General features: G+C 42.4%; 1 protein-coding gene across 10 annotated transcripts in view; it reads right to left on the reverse strand.

Annotated features, from left to right (window-relative positions):
* The window catches only part of CDKAL1 (CDKAL1 threonylcarbamoyladenosine tRNA methylthiotransferase), a 918,695-nt gene that overhangs the window by 17,821 nt on the left and 880,423 nt on the right, over nucleotides 1–20,451 (reverse strand). Inside the window, exons 21-22 of one of the 10 annotated variants that reach the window (XR_014061589.1) lie at nucleotides 1,910–2,019; nucleotides 1,257–1,336 (exon numbers count right to left, since the gene is read on the reverse strand). The exons of the other annotated variants lie outside the window; for them this stretch is intronic. The gene's annotated coding sequence lies outside the window, so the exon portion shown is untranslated. The remainder of the gene's footprint in view (nucleotides 1–1,256; nucleotides 1,337–1,909; nucleotides 2,020–20,451) is intronic. 10 annotated transcript variants of the gene reach the window in all.

The raw sequence follows: 20,451 nt of genomic DNA on the forward strand, positions 1-20,451 counted from the left end.
TCCTGCATCGCAGGCAGATTCTTTACCACCAGCACCACTGGGGAAAGCCTGTTAATTACTTCTGTATTATACTATTTACTAAGGAAAAGTGATCTACTATCTAAAGAAGTTAATCATGGACTACATTAATAGTATCACAGTATTTATGTCTAGGAAGATGATTGTCTTTTCTGACCAGAACATGTTTTCATTGTTTTTTTTTTAATTTATTTTTATTTTTTATTGACTTGGTCTTTGTTGCTGAGCTTGGGCTTTCTCTAGTTGTGGTGAGCTGGGGCGACTCTTCGTTGCAGTGCTCGGGCTTCTCAAGGATGCTCCTGGCCCCATCCCGTGTCTCTCTGGAACTCCCATCAATCAACCCTACTATCTTCCCTACCTCAACTGATCATTTTTACTAATAATCTTTCCTTAGCCAGTAACTTTATTTTAAAAGTTTCTATCCTAAATAAATACCCGCCAAACCTCATGTGTAGAAATATGTACCTTTTAAACAACTGCTTCTAATGAGTCCTTGTTAACCATAGTTCTTAAAAGAATATTTAACATCATATACTGTCTCCACATTTTGCTTCCCATTCACACCTTCCTCATTTTCCAACTATGTTGTATATCATCAGCCTTTGCAAATACAATTGGCTTTAGAAGTCAGAGTTGCTTATTGGGTGCTTGTATGTTAAGGGCTGCTCATTCATCTGATTTGCATCCAGAAAGCATTCATAAGTCTGTTATGAAGTCTAGTTTTCATAAATGTGTTCTCCTCCTAAATCAGGATGACTTTTAATTCACTTTGAAACTGAACCTAAACTCTACATGATTTTATTGACTCGTTATTGGTTTTCTCATTATATTATTCCTAACATAATAAGGCTAACTACTTCAGCTCTTTTATACTTAGGAAATAAGTTTGATGGTTATAACATTATTTTACTGTGGAAACGGTGGTATGTTGAGTGATACAGTAAATGAAAACTGGCCAGATTCATTTTGAATTACCAGTGGAATAAGCATTCGTGACATGAAGGGTTTGAGAAAAGAAAACATATTGGCTGCATCTACCCTGGGACTGGCATTGTCCAACCACGTCCTCTGAGAATAGAAGAGACATAAGTCCCTTTGGCAAGATGCTTTGCAAACAGATAATTTCAAAAAGGCATGGAAAACCTTAGGTTTCGATTGCAAGTATAATATATTGCTAAGCTTCACCATCTAGACTGTATCAGCGATAACTGGTAGTGTTCAAAAGTTCTAATTCTTACCAGTTTCGATTCTTAGATTATGTCTGCATCCAGTGGATTGTAGCAAACAATATCCTTCAAGGAAAAATTCCTAAAATTTCCTAAAGGTAGAAGTGCAACAGTAGTTAATTTCCTACAAAGATTACGATACAAAGAACAAGTTTTCTGCAAGATTTGGCTTTTTCTGCAGTTTCCTGTGCTTGACCAAAGTGTGATTAGAACAAGAAATTGCAGGATAGAATGAGAGGCAGGGTCTAGGAGCAGTGAGGGGTAGAGAGTGAGCAGTGGTATATAACTAGATCAAGTTCAATTACTAGGATTTACTCAAAAATTTAAAGAATAGTGTTATATTAGTGCCTGTATTTTAAAATAGTACTTTCAGTTTTTTAAAGCACATTCACATGCATTATGCATTGTAGGCATTACTCACAAAATGTACTCATTCTCAGCCTAAAACTAATCAGCCTGAGATGGAGAAGGTGAATGATTTGCCCTGTGCCTTCTATTTCCTAGCTCAAAGACTTCTCCCAATGCAACAGGCATGTGCTTATTTACTTTTATCTTGTGGCTCAGATGGTAAAGAATCTGTCTGCAACGCAGGAGACCCAGATTTGACCCCTGGGTCAGGAAGATTCCCTGGAGAAGGGCATGGCTACCTACTCCAGTATCCTTGCCTGGAGAATTCTGTGGACAGAGGAGCCTAGTTGCAGTCCATAGGGTCACAAAGAGTCAGACATGACGGAGTGACTAACACTTTCAATTTCATCTCTTTTAGCTTCTATTCCTGAAATGAGAAAGGAGACAGAGGGAGAAAGAAATACAGCTAGACCTGTTATTAGAATAAATGGAATAAGAAGGCAGTGATACTTGGGGAGAATTCTCCAAGCACATTTAGGTGCTAGAATAGAGCCCTCCATTAATAAACAAACAAGAAATTTGCATGGCTACGTGTTTTTCCAAAATAGACTGCTTTTACAATCAACTTTTAAAGGCTGAAAACCTTTACTCTACATAACACAGGAAAAAAAAAATTTGTATTGAACTCTAACCTACACTTAGAGCCTGCACTTTAGTATATTTTACCAAACAACATTATTCAAAAGAGTTATGGCTTAGCATTAAACAGAACCGAGGGGGGGAAAAAAAGAACAACTTCAAAGTGTCCCACAGGTTCAAGAAACGGTGTTGGGAATCCTCTGTTAAACCTATATTCATAGAGGAATCAAATAGCATGCGGTTATTTCGTAACTGGGCTTCCCTGGTGGCTCAGATGGTAAAGAATTTGCTTGTAATGCAGGACATCCCAGTTTGATGTCTGGGATAGGAAGATCCCCTGGAGAAGGGAGTGGCTACCCACTATAGTATTCTTGCCTGGAGAATTCCATGGACAGATGAGCCTGGCCGGCTACCATCCATGGGGTTACAGAGTCAGACATGACTGAGTGACTAACATATTATTTTGTAACTACCTTTCAGTCCCTTGCTATAATTATTCATTTGGTTATATGTGCTTTATATATGAACTCCCCCAAAGAACTGAAAACAACATTACACAGAACATGGTGATTATCCTTAAAGTTACTTGGTTTCTCAAAGGGTTCAGTTCAGTTAAGTTCAGTCGCTCAGTTGTGTCCGACTCTTTGTGACCCCATGAATTGCAGCATGCGGGGCCTCCCTGTCCATCACCAACTCCCGGAGTTTACCCAAACTCATATCCATCGAGTTGGTGATGCCATCCAGCCATCTAATTTTCTGTCATCCCCTTCTCCTCCTGCCCCCAATCCTTCCCAGCATCAGGGTCTTTTCCAATGAGTCAATGCTTCGCATGAGGTGGCCAAAGTATTGGAGTTTCAGCTTCAACATCAGTCCTTCCAGTGAACACCCAGGACTGATCTCCTTTAGGATGGACTGGTTGGATCTCCTTGCAGTCCAAGGGACTCTCAAGAGTCTTCTCCAACACCAATTTGCTAGGTCTGAATTCCTATCATGACCTCATGGTAATCATGTACTTACAGAGTGACTTTGCATGGGTATGGGGACCTCAAAATACTGTGTACTGGCTAGAGTACAGGGGAGCACTTGCGAACAGGTGCAGATCCAAAGTGGTGAGTGTGGTGTGTTTGTACAACCACCTGGCGGTACAAGGCTTGCAATAAAGATTATTGCATGCATGTGAGTATTGGGGGCACATGCAAACTTTCATCTGCAGGCTCCTTAGTTCTCTTGGAAGCTGACCAATTCTCGGAGTAAACAACCTTTTACCCAGTCAGTCAAGGGTCACTCCCACTTAGAAAGCTATACACCTTTGTCAAGTTTACTAGATAGTCAAGCGAAGAGAAGTATAAATGTCTCACCTTTCTTTAAAATCAAGAACAACAAAAGTAAAAACATCTTTCATTAAATACAAGAAGTACTACAGTTTGGGAGGGAAAACAAGAAAGACACAGGAGACTGTGTAAGACCTTGAAGCATTAGAGAGCTGGGGTTTAATCAGAGAGATGAAGGCTGACCTGGAAGTAGAGGCATTAATCTGCCAAGGGCTACTCCTGTGAGCTTGTGACAACCAATTGTTAAATATTCAGGAATCTTGGGAACAGGTTGTTACTGTTGGAATCTTGAAATCAGCCATGGTGGGAGTATTTACACCATGAAAACTGGCAAATGCTACAAGCCAGGGCTTCCAGTCCCCACCCAGGCCAATTTACCAGCATATCTCTGAGTTAAAATATCATTAAAGGAACACTATTATGAAAACTCAGTTTTCTAATAATTCTTACGGGACAGGGTCTCCCTGCTCACTAACTTTTAGACGTTCACCCTTCCCCTGTTGTTGTTGTTCAGTCGCTAAGTCATGTCAGACTCTTTTGCAACCCCATGAACTGAAGCACGCCAGGCTTCCCTGTCCTTCACTATCTCCTGGAGTTTGCTTAAACTCATGTCCTTTGAGTCAGTGATGCCATCCAACCATCTCATTCTCTGTCATCCCCTTTTCCTCTTGCCCTCAATCCTTCCCAGCAGCAAGGTCTTTTCCAGTGAGTCTGTTCTTTACATCAGGTGGCAAAAGTATTGGAACTTCAGCTTCAGCATCAGTCCTTCCAATGAATATTCAGGGTGAATTTCCTTTAGGATTGACTGGTTTGATCTCTTTGCTGTCCAAGGGACTCTCAGGAGTCTTCTCCAGCACCACAATTTGAAAACATTAATTCTTGGGCACTAAGCCTTCTTAATGGCCCAACTCGCACATCCTTACATGACTGTTGGAAAAACCATAGCTTTAACTATACTGATCTTTGTTGACAAAGTAATGTCTCTCCTTTTAATATGCTGTCTAGGTTTGTCATAGCTTTTCTTCCAAGGAGAAAGCATCTTTTAATTTCATGGCTGCAGTCACTGTCCACGGTGATTTTGGAGCCCAAGAAAATAAAATCTGTGACTTCAAATCTCTGTTCCATTTTTTCCTTCATTCTCCAGCTCTTCCAACCCTCTCAAGAGACTATTACAACTGAAAACTAATTTGTAAGAAGCCTGTACATGCTTAGTCGCTCAGTTGTGTCCTACTCTTTGCGACCCCAACTGTAGCCCACCAGGCTCTTCTGTCCATGGGATTCTCCAGGTGAGAATATTGGAATAGGTTCCAATTTCCTTCTCCAGGGGATCTTCCTGACCCAGGGATCAAACTCATGTCTCTTCCATCTCCTGCATTGCAGGCAGATTCTTTACCGCCTGAGCCACCAGGGAAGCTTGTATTAATATTCAAGAGCATAGATTTGAATTTGAACCCAGATCAGACAACCTGGGTTTGAATCCACAAACCTGTTTATTCCAGATGTGTGATTTAAATAATGCTCAGCTCCTGGTGGCTCAGATGGTAAAGAATCTGCCTGCAATGGGGGAGACCTGGGTTCAATTCCTGAGTCTGGAGTCCGGAAGATCCCCTGGAGAAGGGAATGGTTACCCACTCTAGTATCCTTGCCTGGAGAATTCCATGGATGGAGGACCCTGGTGGGCTACAGCCCAGGGCAGTCACAAAATATCAGACATGACTGAGCAGTTAACATTTTCATTTTTTTTTTCACCTCTTCAAGTTTTGGGTTGGGAAAGCATCATAATAGTAGCTCCCCAATGTAATAGAATCGTAGGAATAATGTCTTCCCCATAGTGCTGCTGCAGGTATTAAATACGTTTTTTTTCTTTTTCTTTTTTAATTTATTTTCTAATTGGAGGGAAATTGCTTTACAATGTTGTTTTGTTTTCTGCTGTACAACAACAGGAATCAGTCATATGTATATATATATATATATATATATACACACACATATATCACCTCCCCCTTGAGCCTCCCTCCTCTCCTCCCATCCCACACCTCTAGGTCATCACAGAGCATCAAGCTGGGCTCCTTGTGTTAAATGGGTTATCATGTGTAATGCATTTGGAGCTCTGGCCATAGGAGGCCCTATGCGTGTCTCTCTTATTGTATTTCTCTGGGAAGATGATCGTGGGCATAGGCACACTATAGACACTCACTAGAACTGCTTTTATTCTTCTTTCTGCCGTTCTGTTATTATACAGAATTGCTGTTTCACTCTACAGGTGAAAACACATTCATGAGGGCTGATTGCACATTTTGTGTACAGCGATTCCTAATACAGTGTGGGGTTTTATTTTGGCTTCTCTTTAACCTGTATATCATGCTGAAACTGATGTCCATCAGTAATTTTTTGGTTGGATCGTGATACTTTCTTAGATTCTACAATATATGCAAAAATAGCACCAGCCCTTCAAATCTCTATTATCCACAAGAGTCAGGAATCACAGGGAAACCCTCCATTCTCTAGAATCTTAAGTTGGTTGTGTATGTGTTTGTTTGTTTTCTGCCTGTAATCTCTTTAAAATATCTTCACTTATCTCAGTCCAAACAAGGTCAGTCTGCCGTGCCGATCAATTAAATGAGATGGAGGAGGAGCAGGAGGAAGAAGAAGGGGGAAATAGTCATGGTTAACAGCCACTGGAAGCGTTGCCTGTGTAAGAATCCATGCTAAGTGGTTTTATGCATGAATATAAATGTATGTGTTGGAGAAGGCAATGGCAACCCACTACAGTGTTCTTGCCTGGAGTATCCCAGGGATGGAGGAGCCTGGTGGGCTGCCGTCCATGGGGTCTCACAGAGTCGGACACGACTGAAGCGACTTAGCATGCATGCATGCATATATGTATGTATGTTCATGAATATACATAACAACTTGTAAGGTGCGCAGTATTATGAGCCCTGTTTTATAGAAGAGGAAGTTGAGTCTTGCGGTAATGAACTTACCCCAAAAGTCTTAGAGATAATCAGTGGTACAGGATTCAAGGATAAGCCCTCTAAGCTGTGAGCCTGTCGTTTAACCATTGTACTTTTTATTCTTAAGCATTTTGAATTCTGAGTTTGAAATAAAGCAACATATTACAAGTTGGCATAATTAAATATATCACAATATGTAAACCCACTCTCCAGAAAAAACAACAACACTAAAGTTTTATTATTTGTCTATTTCCATCGTGTAAATATTCTCAGTATGGTTGATTTCAACTACCTAGCTTTTACAAACCCTACACGTCACTGATTAAATATTAAATAGGGTGAGGGAGGAGCTTTTTATAAATACCAATGCGTGGGCCATTTTTCCTTGGTGAGTGAGTATCTGAGAGAAGTCACAAGGAAAGATAGGATGCCCTAGAAGAGGGGAAGAGGTGCTGTCAGAATCTCTCTGGCCCCTATGACCCACGCTGACCACACGCATTCAGGGCGTGTGGTTATCTCTAGTGGGTTCCAAGCCAAGCTTTTTGCTTAACCATTGTACTTTTTATTCTTAAGCGTTTTGGATTCTAGGGTTAAAATAAAGGAATGTAGTATAAGTTGGCATAATTAAATATATTACAACATGTAAACCAGCTCTCCAGAAAAAACAACAACACTAAAGTTTTAGTATTTGTCCATTTCCATGGTGTAAATATTCCTAGTATATTCCCAGATTTCAAGTACCCAGCTTTTAAAATTCCTGCACATCACTGGGCAGTCAGCACCATGGCACAGACCTGCTGTCTGAGGAAGGAGACGTGGCCCCCCTGGAAGGCCTCCTTGCCCCATAGAAATGATTTCTCACCTAGAGCTTTGGTGCTTGAAATCCCCCCCAATTAGGTAGCCATGCCTTTTCTGGAAGCCCTAGGTTCTTCAAAAGTATGAGTGCCTCTGAGGGATTAGATGAAAACTTATTATTTGTACCATCTGGGGGCTCATTTCCTGATAGCAAGTTTTGAAAGAAGGTGGCAAGGTGAATTTCTGAGATTTGGATTCTTGAATGGGAGCTCAGAAAAGGGTGCAGGAGAGATGGCCTCTGTTTGGTTCTTTCCAGGTAGGACCCCCTGAGCACGGGTGGCCTGCACCCACCCACTGCCACAAAGTAGAATCCCTGCTTTATTTAAATGTCACTTACTACTCATAGCAGTCACCTAATTACATGGAAGGCACTTTTCCATCCAGTTTTTTATTTATTTATTTATTTATTTATTTATTTATTTTTGACTTCCCTGGTGGCTCAGAGGTTAAAGCGTCTGCCTCCGACGCAGGAGACCCGGGTTCGATCCCTGGGTTGGTAAGATCCTCTGGAGAAGGAAATGGCAACCCACTCCAGTATTCTTGCCTGGAGAACCCCATGGACGGAGGAGTCTGGGCTTCCCTGATAGCTCAGTTAGTAAAGAATCCACCTGCAATGCAGAAGACCCCAGTTCGATTCCTGGGTTGGGAAGATCCCCTGGAGAAGGGATAGGCTACCCACTCCAGTATTCTTGGGCTTCCCCTGTGGCTCAGCTGGAAAAGAATCCACCTGCAATGCGGGAGACCTGGGTTCGATTCATGGGTTGGGAAGATCCCCTGGAGAAGGGAAAGGCTACCCACTCCAGTATTTTGGCCTGGAGAATTCCATGGACTGTATAGTCCATGGCGTTGCAAAGAGTTGGACACGACTGAGCGGCTTTGATGTTCACTATTTATTTTTGACTGTGCTGGGTCTTCGTTGTGCGAGGGCTTTTTCTAGTTGTGGCGAGCAGGGACTACTCTCTAGTTGTGAGGTGCCTGGGCTTCTCATTGCAGTGGCTTCTCTTGCTGCAGAGCACAGGCTCTAGAGCATGTGGGCTTCAGTTGCAGTTGCGGCGTGTGGGCTCAGAAGTGGCGGCTCCCAGGCTCTAGAGCACAGGCTCAACAGCTGTGGTGCACGGGCTTAGTTGCTCTTTGGCATGTGGGGTCTTCCAGGACCAGGAATTAAACCCTTGTCTCCTGCATTAGTAGGTGGATTCTGCCCCACCACTGAGCTTCCCAGGTGGTGCAGTTGTAGAGAATCCCCCTGCCAAGGCAGGAGACACAAGAGACATGGGTTCGATCCCTGGGTTGCGAAGATCCCCTAGAGAAGGAAATGGCAACCTGCTCCAGTATCCTTGCCTGGAGAATCCCATGGACAGGGGAGCCTGGCCGGCTACAGTCCACGGAGTCGCAAAGAGTCAGACACAACTGAGCGACAGAACACACACACACCAGGGAAGCCCACTCCTTCCACTTTTGATCTCTCTGTGTGCTATTGGAAAACTTCCTCATTCAGTCAGGATTTGTGTCAAGAGAACCAAAGAAAGAAAAAAAAAAAAACCAAATAAAAAGCAAATAGAAGGACTTCCCCGATGGTCTAGTGGTCAAGATTCTGTGCTTCTACTCTTGGGGGTGCAGGTCCAATCCCTGGTTGGAGAACTAAGATTCCACATGCTATGGGGCACAGCCAAAAAAAATTTAAAGCATTTAGTAAAAAAAGAAGCAAATAGAAAAATAAAATTCATAAGGCACAAATAGGGGAAAAATCACTCAGTCCTTGCAGAACAACTGGCATGGGTCAAGGTGGTGATTGTCTGTATGCAATCCATACGATATGTGTCTTTCTGGCTTAGAATCCTAAGTGCCTGTCCTCTGAGGGGCGGGTCGCAGATTGTTCTGTAGAGCACTTAGCACATCCTGAGTGCTCTCTGAATGCCGGTGATGTGAGATCTCCTTAAGGGCATGTCCTGTCAGAGGAAGGTGCCATGCAGATACTAGTATTGTTATTCTTTTAGCGCACATTTATAATTGACTTTCCGTTACACACTGCAGCAAGTTAAATTAATTCAGTATGATTACAGTCATTAAACAAATGCCTGGTAATGACTGCTTTCTTATTTTAGCATTCCTCAAATCACTGGGGTGATACCATATAAGGCTGTTTGCTCCATTGTCCATTAATTGGGATGCACAACCTGCCTTCTGCAATAGAGCCCTGCTCACTGCTTTGTAGCAGCTGGACCAGGATTTAAGGCTAACCGCTGGATGATTTTACCTGCAAGCTTTCTCCTATTGCTCTTGCCATTCCGTTAGATACAATTTACTAGTTCATTACAGCATACCAGTAGCTGAAGGCAATTTCTACCTGCTTAAAAAAAAAAGCAGGGTGCTTTTAAAAGCAAAACGCAGGCGAGAACTCTCTCACCATTCTTCTTTTGGTGCTGAAATGAACCCGAACAATAGGAACCGTGAAGGCTTTCACCTGTGTTTGCACTGGGATCATCACCCCAATAATCACTTGCCTCCTCAGCAAGCAGGACAGAAACAGTTAAGTCCCGAAGGCTGTGAGTTAAAAACTCTGCCTGAGAGACACGCAATGGGAGGTGTCCCTGCCAGGTGCAGGTTTGGGGGGGCGGGTAGCACTGCCAGGTGCTGCCCTCCTGCAAGTCTGCTTCACAGTCAAGGTCGTCTGACCGGTGCCACCCTAGAAACTGACCCGATTCTGTAGAGGACATTGAGCAATCACACCCTGCAAGTCAGCTGACTGCTGTGTCATCGCTGTTGCTTTCTGCATCACCGCTCTGCCCCAGACCTGGCTCCTGCCGGTTCCTCGTCACAAGGCGTACAACTAGGCAAAAAAAGCGACAGTGTGAAAGTGGTCTGTTCCTGCTGCTACCTAGCATTTCTTCCGTGAGGAGCATTTACCTGTGTTTAGCCAGGAGCAGAGAAGCAGTCTGAATGCACACGATGGCTTCACACTTGGCAGCGTGCGTTTGCAGCAGAGCAGGTACTGCCCGGAGCCCGGTGGCCAGACCGCCCGGGTTGGAGCGCGGCTGGGTCCCCAGCACTTGTGGGAATAGTTTGTGGGCTTCTCACGCCGGGGTGCCCTACCTGCAGGATAAAGGCTGGGACAAAGGAGATGCTGACGCTGTGTGCCCGGCTGGGGCCTGGGCAGGCAGATTCCTCCGCCGTACTGATGTTCCAAGCTCCCAGTTCGGGCGGCTCACAGGGACTGGCCCAGATCCCCGCTCTTCAGTTAGAACACGATTTAAAGGAGAAACCAGACTCACTGACTTAAATCCATCCCAGTCCTCTCTGGATTCGGGGACAGCTGTCGACTAGCAGTGACACAGCCAGCCATCAAGTGGAGAATCTTTGCGACTGCAGTCTGGGTGCAGGTGGAGCCTGGGAGATTGACAGTTTAATTGCGGTCCTCCGATGGCTTCTTCTTATTTTTCCTAAATAATAGTGCTCGCTAAGTTGTACGGTTGCCTGGATTAGTCTGCCTTCCATGCAGTCTTCATCTGTGCTGGTTGCAAATCAGGGTGCCAGGCAAGCCTGTTTAGTGCTGGCTCCTTCCTGCCTGATGTTATTCAACTAGGATGGGTCATACTGACAACAAAGAAGGAAGCAGAAAGCATCACTTTATCTCCTCTTGTGATGTTAGTGGAACATAACTCTTCTTTGCAGTGATTCCCTCATCTTTGTGTGTGGGTGTGTGTGTGTGGGTGTGTGTGGGTGTGTTTTAATTCATTGAATCAAAGAGCCTCACAGATATAATCATGAATGTGTGTGTATGTGTGTTTAAAATGATTTGGGGGGAGAGGAAGGCAGCCTGTGGAGACAGCGATTTGAGACAGCTGCACGTTTAGGTTACTGCCAGTTTGAAATACTTTGGGTTTGTGAAGCTGAGCCCTAAGGGACAAGCTGGGTAACTGAGAAAGAGATAGTAGATAAAGAAATAAAAACGACAAGCATAATGGAGGCTCTGCGGAAGGACTGTCAGAGCATCCGCTTCTGGATGGCAATTGCACCAGGCTGAGATTGAATAATTCATAGATTGAAATTACCCTGCTTTCACCTTTCTATTTAAACCGGCATGATCTGAATCTCTAATCAATTTCCAAGATAAAGGAAAATGCCAGTTTGAATCTGAAGAGCTTTTGAAAGCAGATGCGGCATCCCTGAGCCTAAATCTTTCAGCATCTTTCACAATTATCCTGTGAGAACTATACTTCATCACGAAGCACCACTACCAGGGAAAATGATTGTGATTACAATAGCAACAATAGAATACCATCAAATGATCGCTAATTTACCTAATTTGCTAAGACTGACTATATGCTTTTAATGCCCATGGTATGTCACCCTGCCTGGAACCCTGATAGCTCTCCCTCTGGAACAAAAATGAGGCTGTGTGTGCGATACCTCAACATTCTCCAAGGTTTCAATGTCTCTTTTGTTGGGTTTGCATTTGTATGTATGTGTGTATGTGTGTTTACAATGTCTATAGCCCAAATGGCCATTTGGGGAGATGGTGAGCCTGTTGTGGATTGGGGGTTGATTCATGGATATAGGAGAGTGTGGACTTGTTAATTTTTATACCCTTTAAATTTTAATGTATACAAGCATGTGTTTACCACAAGGGAGGGAAGATTCTATTCTGAGAGAGGAGTTTAAAAAATGCAGCCGAGATGAAGTGTTCATCTTTGTTTCTATTTTGAAACAAATACTGTCTGTTTTCAGGTTAGAGAGCCCAGGATTATAATCCTAGGATGATATGTTAAAAACTTCGCAGATTGAAAGAAGCTCAAGAGACATCCAGTAATAACTCTGTGCAGCCCCTTTTGAAGAGCATGTGAGTCTGAGTGAGTCAGTGAAGCTTCGGTCCTTGACTTTGGTTGTTGTTTGTGTCTGCTCGCTCTCCAAGCAGAAGTTTCACCTAAACAAGTGCTGCAGGTTTCATCTCTAGGGTCATTGTGCCACCCCAAGACAGCTTGGCATGGCTCTTGAAGCCTCCGTGGAGAACAGACTATAGTCATTTAATAGGCACAGGGACTTGTGGAATTTTGCTCTCACTAGCAGACAGTACGTGGGGTCCTGCTAGTCAAGTGAGTTCAGTTTGACTATCTAGATAGGGTTTCTGGGATGATGGTCTCTGGTGGTGCAGGGAAGGTAGGGTTGAAATGTACCTGTCCAATATTGTGAGTTTTTGGCTGAAGCTCTGAGCTCTGGTATATTTCTTAATCCATTACTCCAGCTTTACCGCTCCCTGCACCCCTGCAAATACATTTGTCAGAAGGAGGTAAGTTTTATTTCTAATTGTTTCTTTAGTTGATCATGTTCCTTGTTGTCTGGTTTCAATGGGTATATGTTTTTTTATGTTGTGCTTTTTTTCCACTTACTGTTATTCTAATTAACCGTGGGATAACAAACAACTTTTTTTCCTGTGTTTTTTTCTAAATACAAAGAAAACATGGGGTTTTAAAAAAGCGATTTAAATATAGTTTTTGCTTCCTTTCTCTGAATACATCCAAGGTTTTAAGGTTTTTCAAAGGAGAAGGGGAAATAATTTTACATACTACATAATTTATTTAAAAATAGCAAGAATTCACTGGAGATCAATTGTGTTACCATACTGTTTTGTGAGATAGCTCACATTTTAAATACTGAACCTATTATGCTTATCTTTTGAAAAAGAAGCTTGGCTCTTAGTGACAAAGGACTTTTCACAAACTTACACTGCCTAGAGGCCAAAGTGTTTTCTTTTGTAGTAAAAAAAAAAAAAAAGTAGCCTTGATATTTTGCACAAGGTTTTAACCTCCTGGCATTTTAAACCTCTCCAATAGTCAAAACTGGAGCAATCATTGATTGAGCAAACTGGTATCAAGTCTGTTATAAGTAATAATAGGTATCCCCAAATTCTCTAAGAATAATTGGAGATCAGATTTTTGTTACTTTTTTGGGAATCAGAATCTAATTTTATTCACTTGATAAAATAGCAAATTTTAAACATAGTTTTATGTTTCAAGTATTTGTACTTCATATTCTTGGAAAATAAGGGGTTTGTTTTATTTTGTTACGACGCGAGTGCCCCTAGTACAGTCTTGTGTAAGAGCTTGATGATATTGAAATTCCCTTGTTTTGCCATCAAATAAGATGCAGGATTTAGAGCTGCTAACTTAAAAATCTTGAACTTTAGTATTTCTCTAAAATTAAAATTTCTCTTTACACTCTATATAAGTCTTCGAATATAAATGATAATAGTATTTTTAAGTAAGTTCCTTGGATAAATTCTAATTCATTATTGACAAGGTTTTCAGTATGGATATGTCTTACAATGTTCTAGATAAGTATAACATAGCTGAAAAAGACTACCAGGATAACTTTACAACTGCAAATAATCTGAAAAATTAAAGAGTCAACCATGAAAGTAGACTAGCAGGGGTTAGTTTTGGTGAATCTCAGATAATCATGGCTTAACACTATTTTGTAACTTTTTTTTTTGACGAGCATGAGAAAGATAGGTAAAAAGTTATCTTCTGCCTCCTAATTCCTAACCCCCAATCACTGCAGAGAGTCAGCTACAGTTAGAAGGAGTGATTTAAAGTACAAATACCTGGAACCATAGTCAGAGAATCTAGAAGAGTGCCTTGTGCTTTAAGATAGGGTGTACAAACTTTATCACATAATACCAACAGTCTTTTCTGCAACACAAATACTGTGGTGAACAGATGCATTTCACATGTAGTCAGATAGAATATTCCTAGTTGACATGAGGTTTCTCTAATTAGCATGTGCTACAAGAACAATGGCATAGTGTAGTTTTCCCTAAGTTTTAGGGGTGTAGTTATGAAACATGTCTTTACCAAGTACCAATAGTTCTGCTGTCCTAGAGTGGCAGAGAGAAAAAGGCAGGTGAGACAAAAGAAACAGGTGAAGAATATCAAAGACAAGCCCTCACATTAGTCAGTGAGGCTTTTTAAAAAGAACATAATCAAAAAGATTGAAAATCTTGTGTCTGTGTAGTGGGTCTACGTACTGTCTTTTAAAGAGAGACTTCTCTCTAGTAAGAACATCTTTCCAACATTTTACTGTGAAAAATTTCAAGCTTACAGAAAAGCTGAAAAGTACGTTTGAACACCCACATACTAACCCCTTAGACTCTAAAAATATCATTTTACTGTAATGGCTTCGTCACATCTACATCCAGCTACGTACCCCTCTGTTCATCCGCCAGTTCCAGCTTATTGTTTTGTTGCATTTCAAAGTTAGTTGCAGGCATCAGTATAGTTTACCTCTAAGGAATTCTAGAAGGAGATGTCTGCTGAAGTGTTTAACTAGAATTCAACATTTGTTTATAGTGTTTTCCTTTAAGTCAAATTTATATATGACGAAGACAGAATTTTGAAAACAACATACTATTTTTTCCTTATGCGGCAGCATTTCTCTAGCATGATGAATGGCTGCCTGCAAAGCCTTACAATCCTGTGTTTTAAAGGCAGTGCTCTTATTGTTTAGTTGCTGTCATGTCTGACTCTTGCGACCCCGTGGACTGTAGCCCATCAGGCTCTGTCCATAGGATTTCCCAGGCAGGAATACTGGAGTGGGTTGCCATTTCCTTCTCCAGGTAAAGGTACAAATCCCGCATTTATGGTGGAGGGAACAAAGCCCTTCTCAGTCTGAATCCCCATCGCCCAGGTGAGCCTTACCCACTAAGCCTAGACACCACTAGGAATGCAGCATCAGTACTGGGATGCAGGAGGTTTCAGGTATACATAGTTAATTTCCAAGGTCTATGCCCATTCTTGGACCACTTTTCCCTTATTTTTTCTGCAGACATTTATAAAGTAACCCCTTTGCCTCTTGCATCATCACCAGGTGTTCTTTTACTTGGGTTCTTCTCTGTCTTTTCCATCTCCTGCCCTACTCTCCCAATTGGCTTTTCTCTTTTCCATTTTGTTCTGCCTCCTAATTTTTTTTTTTTTCAGAACAAAGAAATAAATCTCTTTATTTTTCAAGTTATTCTTCTGCATGCAATTTCAGGGAAATGATTATGGGAAGCAGAGGTAGGGAGATAAAGAATCACAAGAACGCTTAAAGGGATCAATTTCTCTTGGTCATTTATGTTGTAAATATATAAATGAGTTAAGGATTGCCCTCTCGAGACTTCTTTATGAATCCGTCTCTTGAATCCAGTCTTGTGGGTGAGATTTATCCAGTCTTCTGTTAGCTGGATGCTACACCAAGCTCCTCTAAGATCTTCACTGGTGCAGCTCCTAAGAATGAGCACATTCTTTCTGCTTCCCAAATCTGCTAAGTGTCTGAGACTCAGCTTCTGGTCACCAGTTCTGGTCCATAACACTTCTATCAGTAGCAGCACAAAGCTCTGCTTCTTAAATTATGTTTCGCCCTGACCCCTCAGGATGAGAAAATCCTCAATCTTTGGTCCGTGTACACATGGCAGTCACTTTCTAGATGGCTTCTCCCTAGGGCCATCTTTCTTCCTTCAGTTCAACATAAAGTTTTCATTAGATATTAGAAAAAGAGATCATTAGAGCATTGTGACTAGGTCTGTCTTTGAATAGATTGCCACCAGTTTGCCTATTTTTATGAAGTGCTAGTTGGTTTTAACAGGCCGGTTAAAAGTTTAGGTTCTGTAATTAGACAGACCTGGATTGTAACCTGTATTGTCGCTTAACTAGCAACATGACTCTAAGCCAAGTTACTCAACCATTTTAAGCTTCACTTCTTCAAAGGTTGCTGCTGCTGCTTCTGCTGCTGAGTCGCTTCAGTCGTGTCCGACTCTGTGCGACCCATAGACGGCAGCCAACCAGGCTCCCCTGTCCCTGGGATTCTCTAGGCAAGAACACTGGAGTGGGTTGCCATTTCCTTCTCCAATGCATGAAAGTGAAAAGTGAAAGTGAAGTCGTTCAGTCGTGTCTGACTCTTAGCGACCCCATGGACTGAAGCCTACCAGGCTCCTCCATTCATGGGATTTTCCAGGCAAGAGTACTGGAGTGGGGTGCCATTGCCTTCTCCGTCAAAGGTTGCTATGAGTATTAAATTATATATATATATATATGTAATTTACATACAAATTACATATATATATGTGCTTCCCAGGTAGCACAGTGGTAAAGAATCTGTCTGTCAGTGTAGGAGACGAAAGAGATGTGGGTTTGATTCCTGGGTTGGAAAGATCCCCTGGAGTAGGAAATGGCAGCCCACTCCAGTATTTTTGCCTGCGAAATCCCATGGACAGAGGAGCCTGGTGGGCTACAGTCCACGGGGTTGAAAAGAGTTGGACATAACTGAGCACAGCACAACAGCAGCATATATTATATAATATAGACATATTTATATATCAATATATAGATTATAATTTATATTTTAAACATTTTGTTTATTATAAATTGTGCATTTTATATAAATAAAATGTATAACTATATAATTAAGATATTTTATTAGGTATATATAATGTATTTAGCACAATGCTTGGGCTCCACTTGGTAGTCAGTAGATTTTAGTGTCCTGATCATCATCATCACCACCGTCATCATCGTATCAACTGAAGGTGCCGTTGTCCTAGAACTCAACTGACTCTCCATCACTCAGGGCTCTCTAATGGATCCTAGCACACTGCCCTCTCTTGTCATGTCCAAATTTGCTTATCTTAATGGACCGCCCATTAAATTCCCCCCTCCCCCTTTTAAGTCCTAAAAATACCCCTCTCCCCAGCTTTCAGTCTGGGGTGGAGCAGAACCAACCAATAAACTCACTGAAGGACCAAGCTCTTCCACGTGAGGTCTCCAAGATTTCCTCAGGTGTCCCCCATGAGACTGCCCTTTGTCTTTCAGAATTCTACTTTACAAAGTGTGAAATACCTACAAGCACAGGTTTAGTTTAATTTTGACAAAAGGGGGAGGCACAGGGTTTTTCCCTCTAGGAGGGTCCAAGGTAGAGTTGTGGAAGATTAATTTCCTACCACATCATCGCTAACCCTTCCCATCCCACAAAGCATAGCAGACGACCAAGGATATACCAGAGAAAATAACAGCCTTAAGACCCAGCAAGGGGGGCCTCTGCCCTGGGCACCACGCTTTCGAGAGCCATACTTTAGAGGATCTTGTCGTGGCCCCTTCGCTGTCATTCCCTGTCACAGCTTTCCCCACAGGGCAGAGTCAGTGGGTCACAGGGACACCCTCTTCCAGAGCCTGTGCTTCTCTTGCTAGGAGAGCATGCTCCCTGGAATGCTGAATTCCTGCATCAGCATCCTTGGCCTGCCTGCCTGAGGATAAAGGATGCTGCCAGTGTGTGCTCTCCTAGACCCGAGAGGTGGGTGGAGGTGGCTGCTGAGGGGGCCGCCTCAGGTTGTAGCCGAGCAGGACCCCGTGGAGCCTTCCTGGGAACAGACCCCTCCTGTGTATCCTCTGATTTAACTCCTCCTCAAGTACCCAAATCACAGTGTCTGATGCCCGTTGCCTGAGTTGTTTTCAGATGAGAGAACCCCTGCCAGATGGAAGGTGTTAACGACTTGATGATCATGGCACGTAGCCCCCACGCCCACTGGGGGTTTTACTGATGGATCACATTAACAGGTGTGACACCTGTTACCACGCCATCAACCAATCAGAGAGTTGTACACGAGCTGATCACGTACCCTGGGACGCCCCTCCCTCGCCTGGCCTGTAAACGTGCTTTGCTGAAACCCACGGAGGAGCTGAGGGTTTGGAGCACTAGCTGTCCTGGTTTCCTTGCTCGGCGCCCTGCAGTAAACACTGCTGTGTCCTTCACCACAGCCAGGTGTCAACAGATTGGCTTCAGTGCGCATGCTGGAGTGGGCCGAGAGGCTGGTCAGTCCAGAGGCTGCTGTCCGTACCCCTGCCAGGTTCTGGCTCGGAACCCCAGAGCAGGGAAGAACCCCATGTTCCATGCTGGTCTCAGGAAGGAGGATTTTCAAGGTAAGAGAGTGGGATTTGTTTTGTTTAACAGCATGTTGGCTCGGTTCGTACCTTTTAAATATTTAGAGATGGCCTGGAGGTCTCCATCTACACTCTTGTGCAGACCCCACTCATGCCTGGGCGTACACAGGAGCTCAACCCTGAACGTGAACTCTGGAGGTCTCAGTCCCCCGAAAACCTGATTGGTTGGCCATTGTGTTTGTGGACAAGTCCAGCTCTACTAGTGAGTACAGAGGGGGAAAGGCTGTTTACTAACTCGAATCTAGGAAGCTCATTCTCGAATTGAGGTTTTTAAATCCCAAAGTTGTTTTCTTTTATACATTTTTTTAATCTATTTATTTGGCTGTGCTGGGTTTTAGTGGAGGCACGTGGGATTCTTGGTCTTCATTGTGGTATGTGGGAGCTTTTTAAAGTTAGTAAATTTGGAAAATATGAAAATTCCATTTTGTATTTACATATAGAACATTCTGTGGGAAAAAAAAAACTGAAAATGATTCTGTCTCTCTATGGGCCTATTAAAGAGGAGTAAACTGGTCTTTTTGTATTTGACTGAGCCAGAAAGCCAGCAGCTAACTGAATTAGGCAGGCGCTGGGTAGTATTTGTACATTAAAGACTGTGTGAACCCAAAGGCTCCATTTTATTGAGCTACTTAAAGATGTGATCTTGCTTTCAAAAGTATTAAATTCAATATTCGGTCCTGAAGAGATGAATTGAAGGCAGAGAAGTTAAGAAATTAATACCTGGTAGTAGGAGAGTACTCGTTTCATAAAATAAATCCTGAAGTGTATATGACATATCTATATCTATATCTATAGTTATTATTTATTTATTTATTTATTTGGCTCCACTGGGTCTTAGCTGCAGCATACAGGATTTTTTGTTTTTTAGTTGTGGGCATTTGGGTTCTTTTATTAATAGTTGCTGCAAATGGGATCTAGTTCCCTAACCAGGGATGGACACGACTGAGCGACTGAACTGAACTGAACTGGACCAGGGATGGAACCCAGGCCTCCTGCATTGGGAGCATGGAGTCTTAGCCACTGGCCCACCAGAGAAGTCTCTGTGATGTTTTTAAAACTGGATTTCCAAATGAACGTTCAGGGGACAAAAAGAGATTTGGGAAGCATGGAGAGGGAAGATGCCCAGGGCTCTGTGGGTGTTTTACACACAGTAAGTGATAGATGTATTGATGTCATTGAGTCCAGCATAAGACCACAGGGCTAACGTAGCCGCGTCTGGAGCCGGTCAGCCTGGATTTGAACCCTGATCTTGTTGCTTTACAATCTGTGTGAACTTTGTGAGTTTTTAACCCCTCTTCATTTCTTGGTTTCCTCATGTGTAAAGTAGGGGTAATAGTGCCCGCCGTGTTGAGTAGGGACGAGGGTTAACTTAGTTAATATTTGCAAAACAGAGTGCGGGCACAGAGTAGATGCATTTGTTACATAACAGCAAAAATGGAAGGTGAAGAAATTCAAATCAAGAGGTTATTAACTTGTTCCCAATCACTCTGTGAATTAATAAAAGATCCACCATCCAACACAAATATCAGGCCTGTTTCTGAGAGTGGAACATTGCCCAAGAGCTGATGTTGGCCAAAATAAAGGATCTGTTTGTGTAACTTATTAGATGTCTAAAGGGGAAACAAGGAGAACTTCTTAAAAAACTGCAGTACATTATCCTTATATATTTTTTAAGATTTTGTTTTAGCCTCTGTGTACTTAAATGTTGTTTTATACACTGTTATTCCATATTCAAGTTAACTCTTATAATAATGATAATTTGCTGATAATAATACCGTTACAACAATCTGCCAAGACAAGATAGCTTGCTACCTCACTCTGATGCATTGTCTCCTCCAGGAAAAGGGCCACTGCCACACACACATACACCTCCAACCACTGTACTCTGCAGTGAGTCTCGATACAAAAACAATACAACTATATGAGAGATGTTGAGGAGGTGCACAGAAGTGAAAAAGCAAAATAAACCTCAACGATAATCCCACTACTCATAAAACGAGCACTGATTGATATGATACAATTGTGTGTATATGTAATTTATAAAGATGGGACTTAAATTGTATATCTTGCTTTGAAACCTGCTTTTAAAAAATGAGTATATCAAGAGCAGAGCCCT

Source organism: Giraffa tippelskirchi, chromosome 8 (assembly GCF_054371585.1).
Source record: "Giraffa tippelskirchi isolate mGirTip1 chromosome 8, T2T-mGirTip1v1.2.pri, whole genome shotgun sequence".
Taxonomy (NCBI): Eukaryota; Metazoa; Chordata; class Mammalia; order Artiodactyla; family Giraffidae; genus Giraffa; species Giraffa tippelskirchi.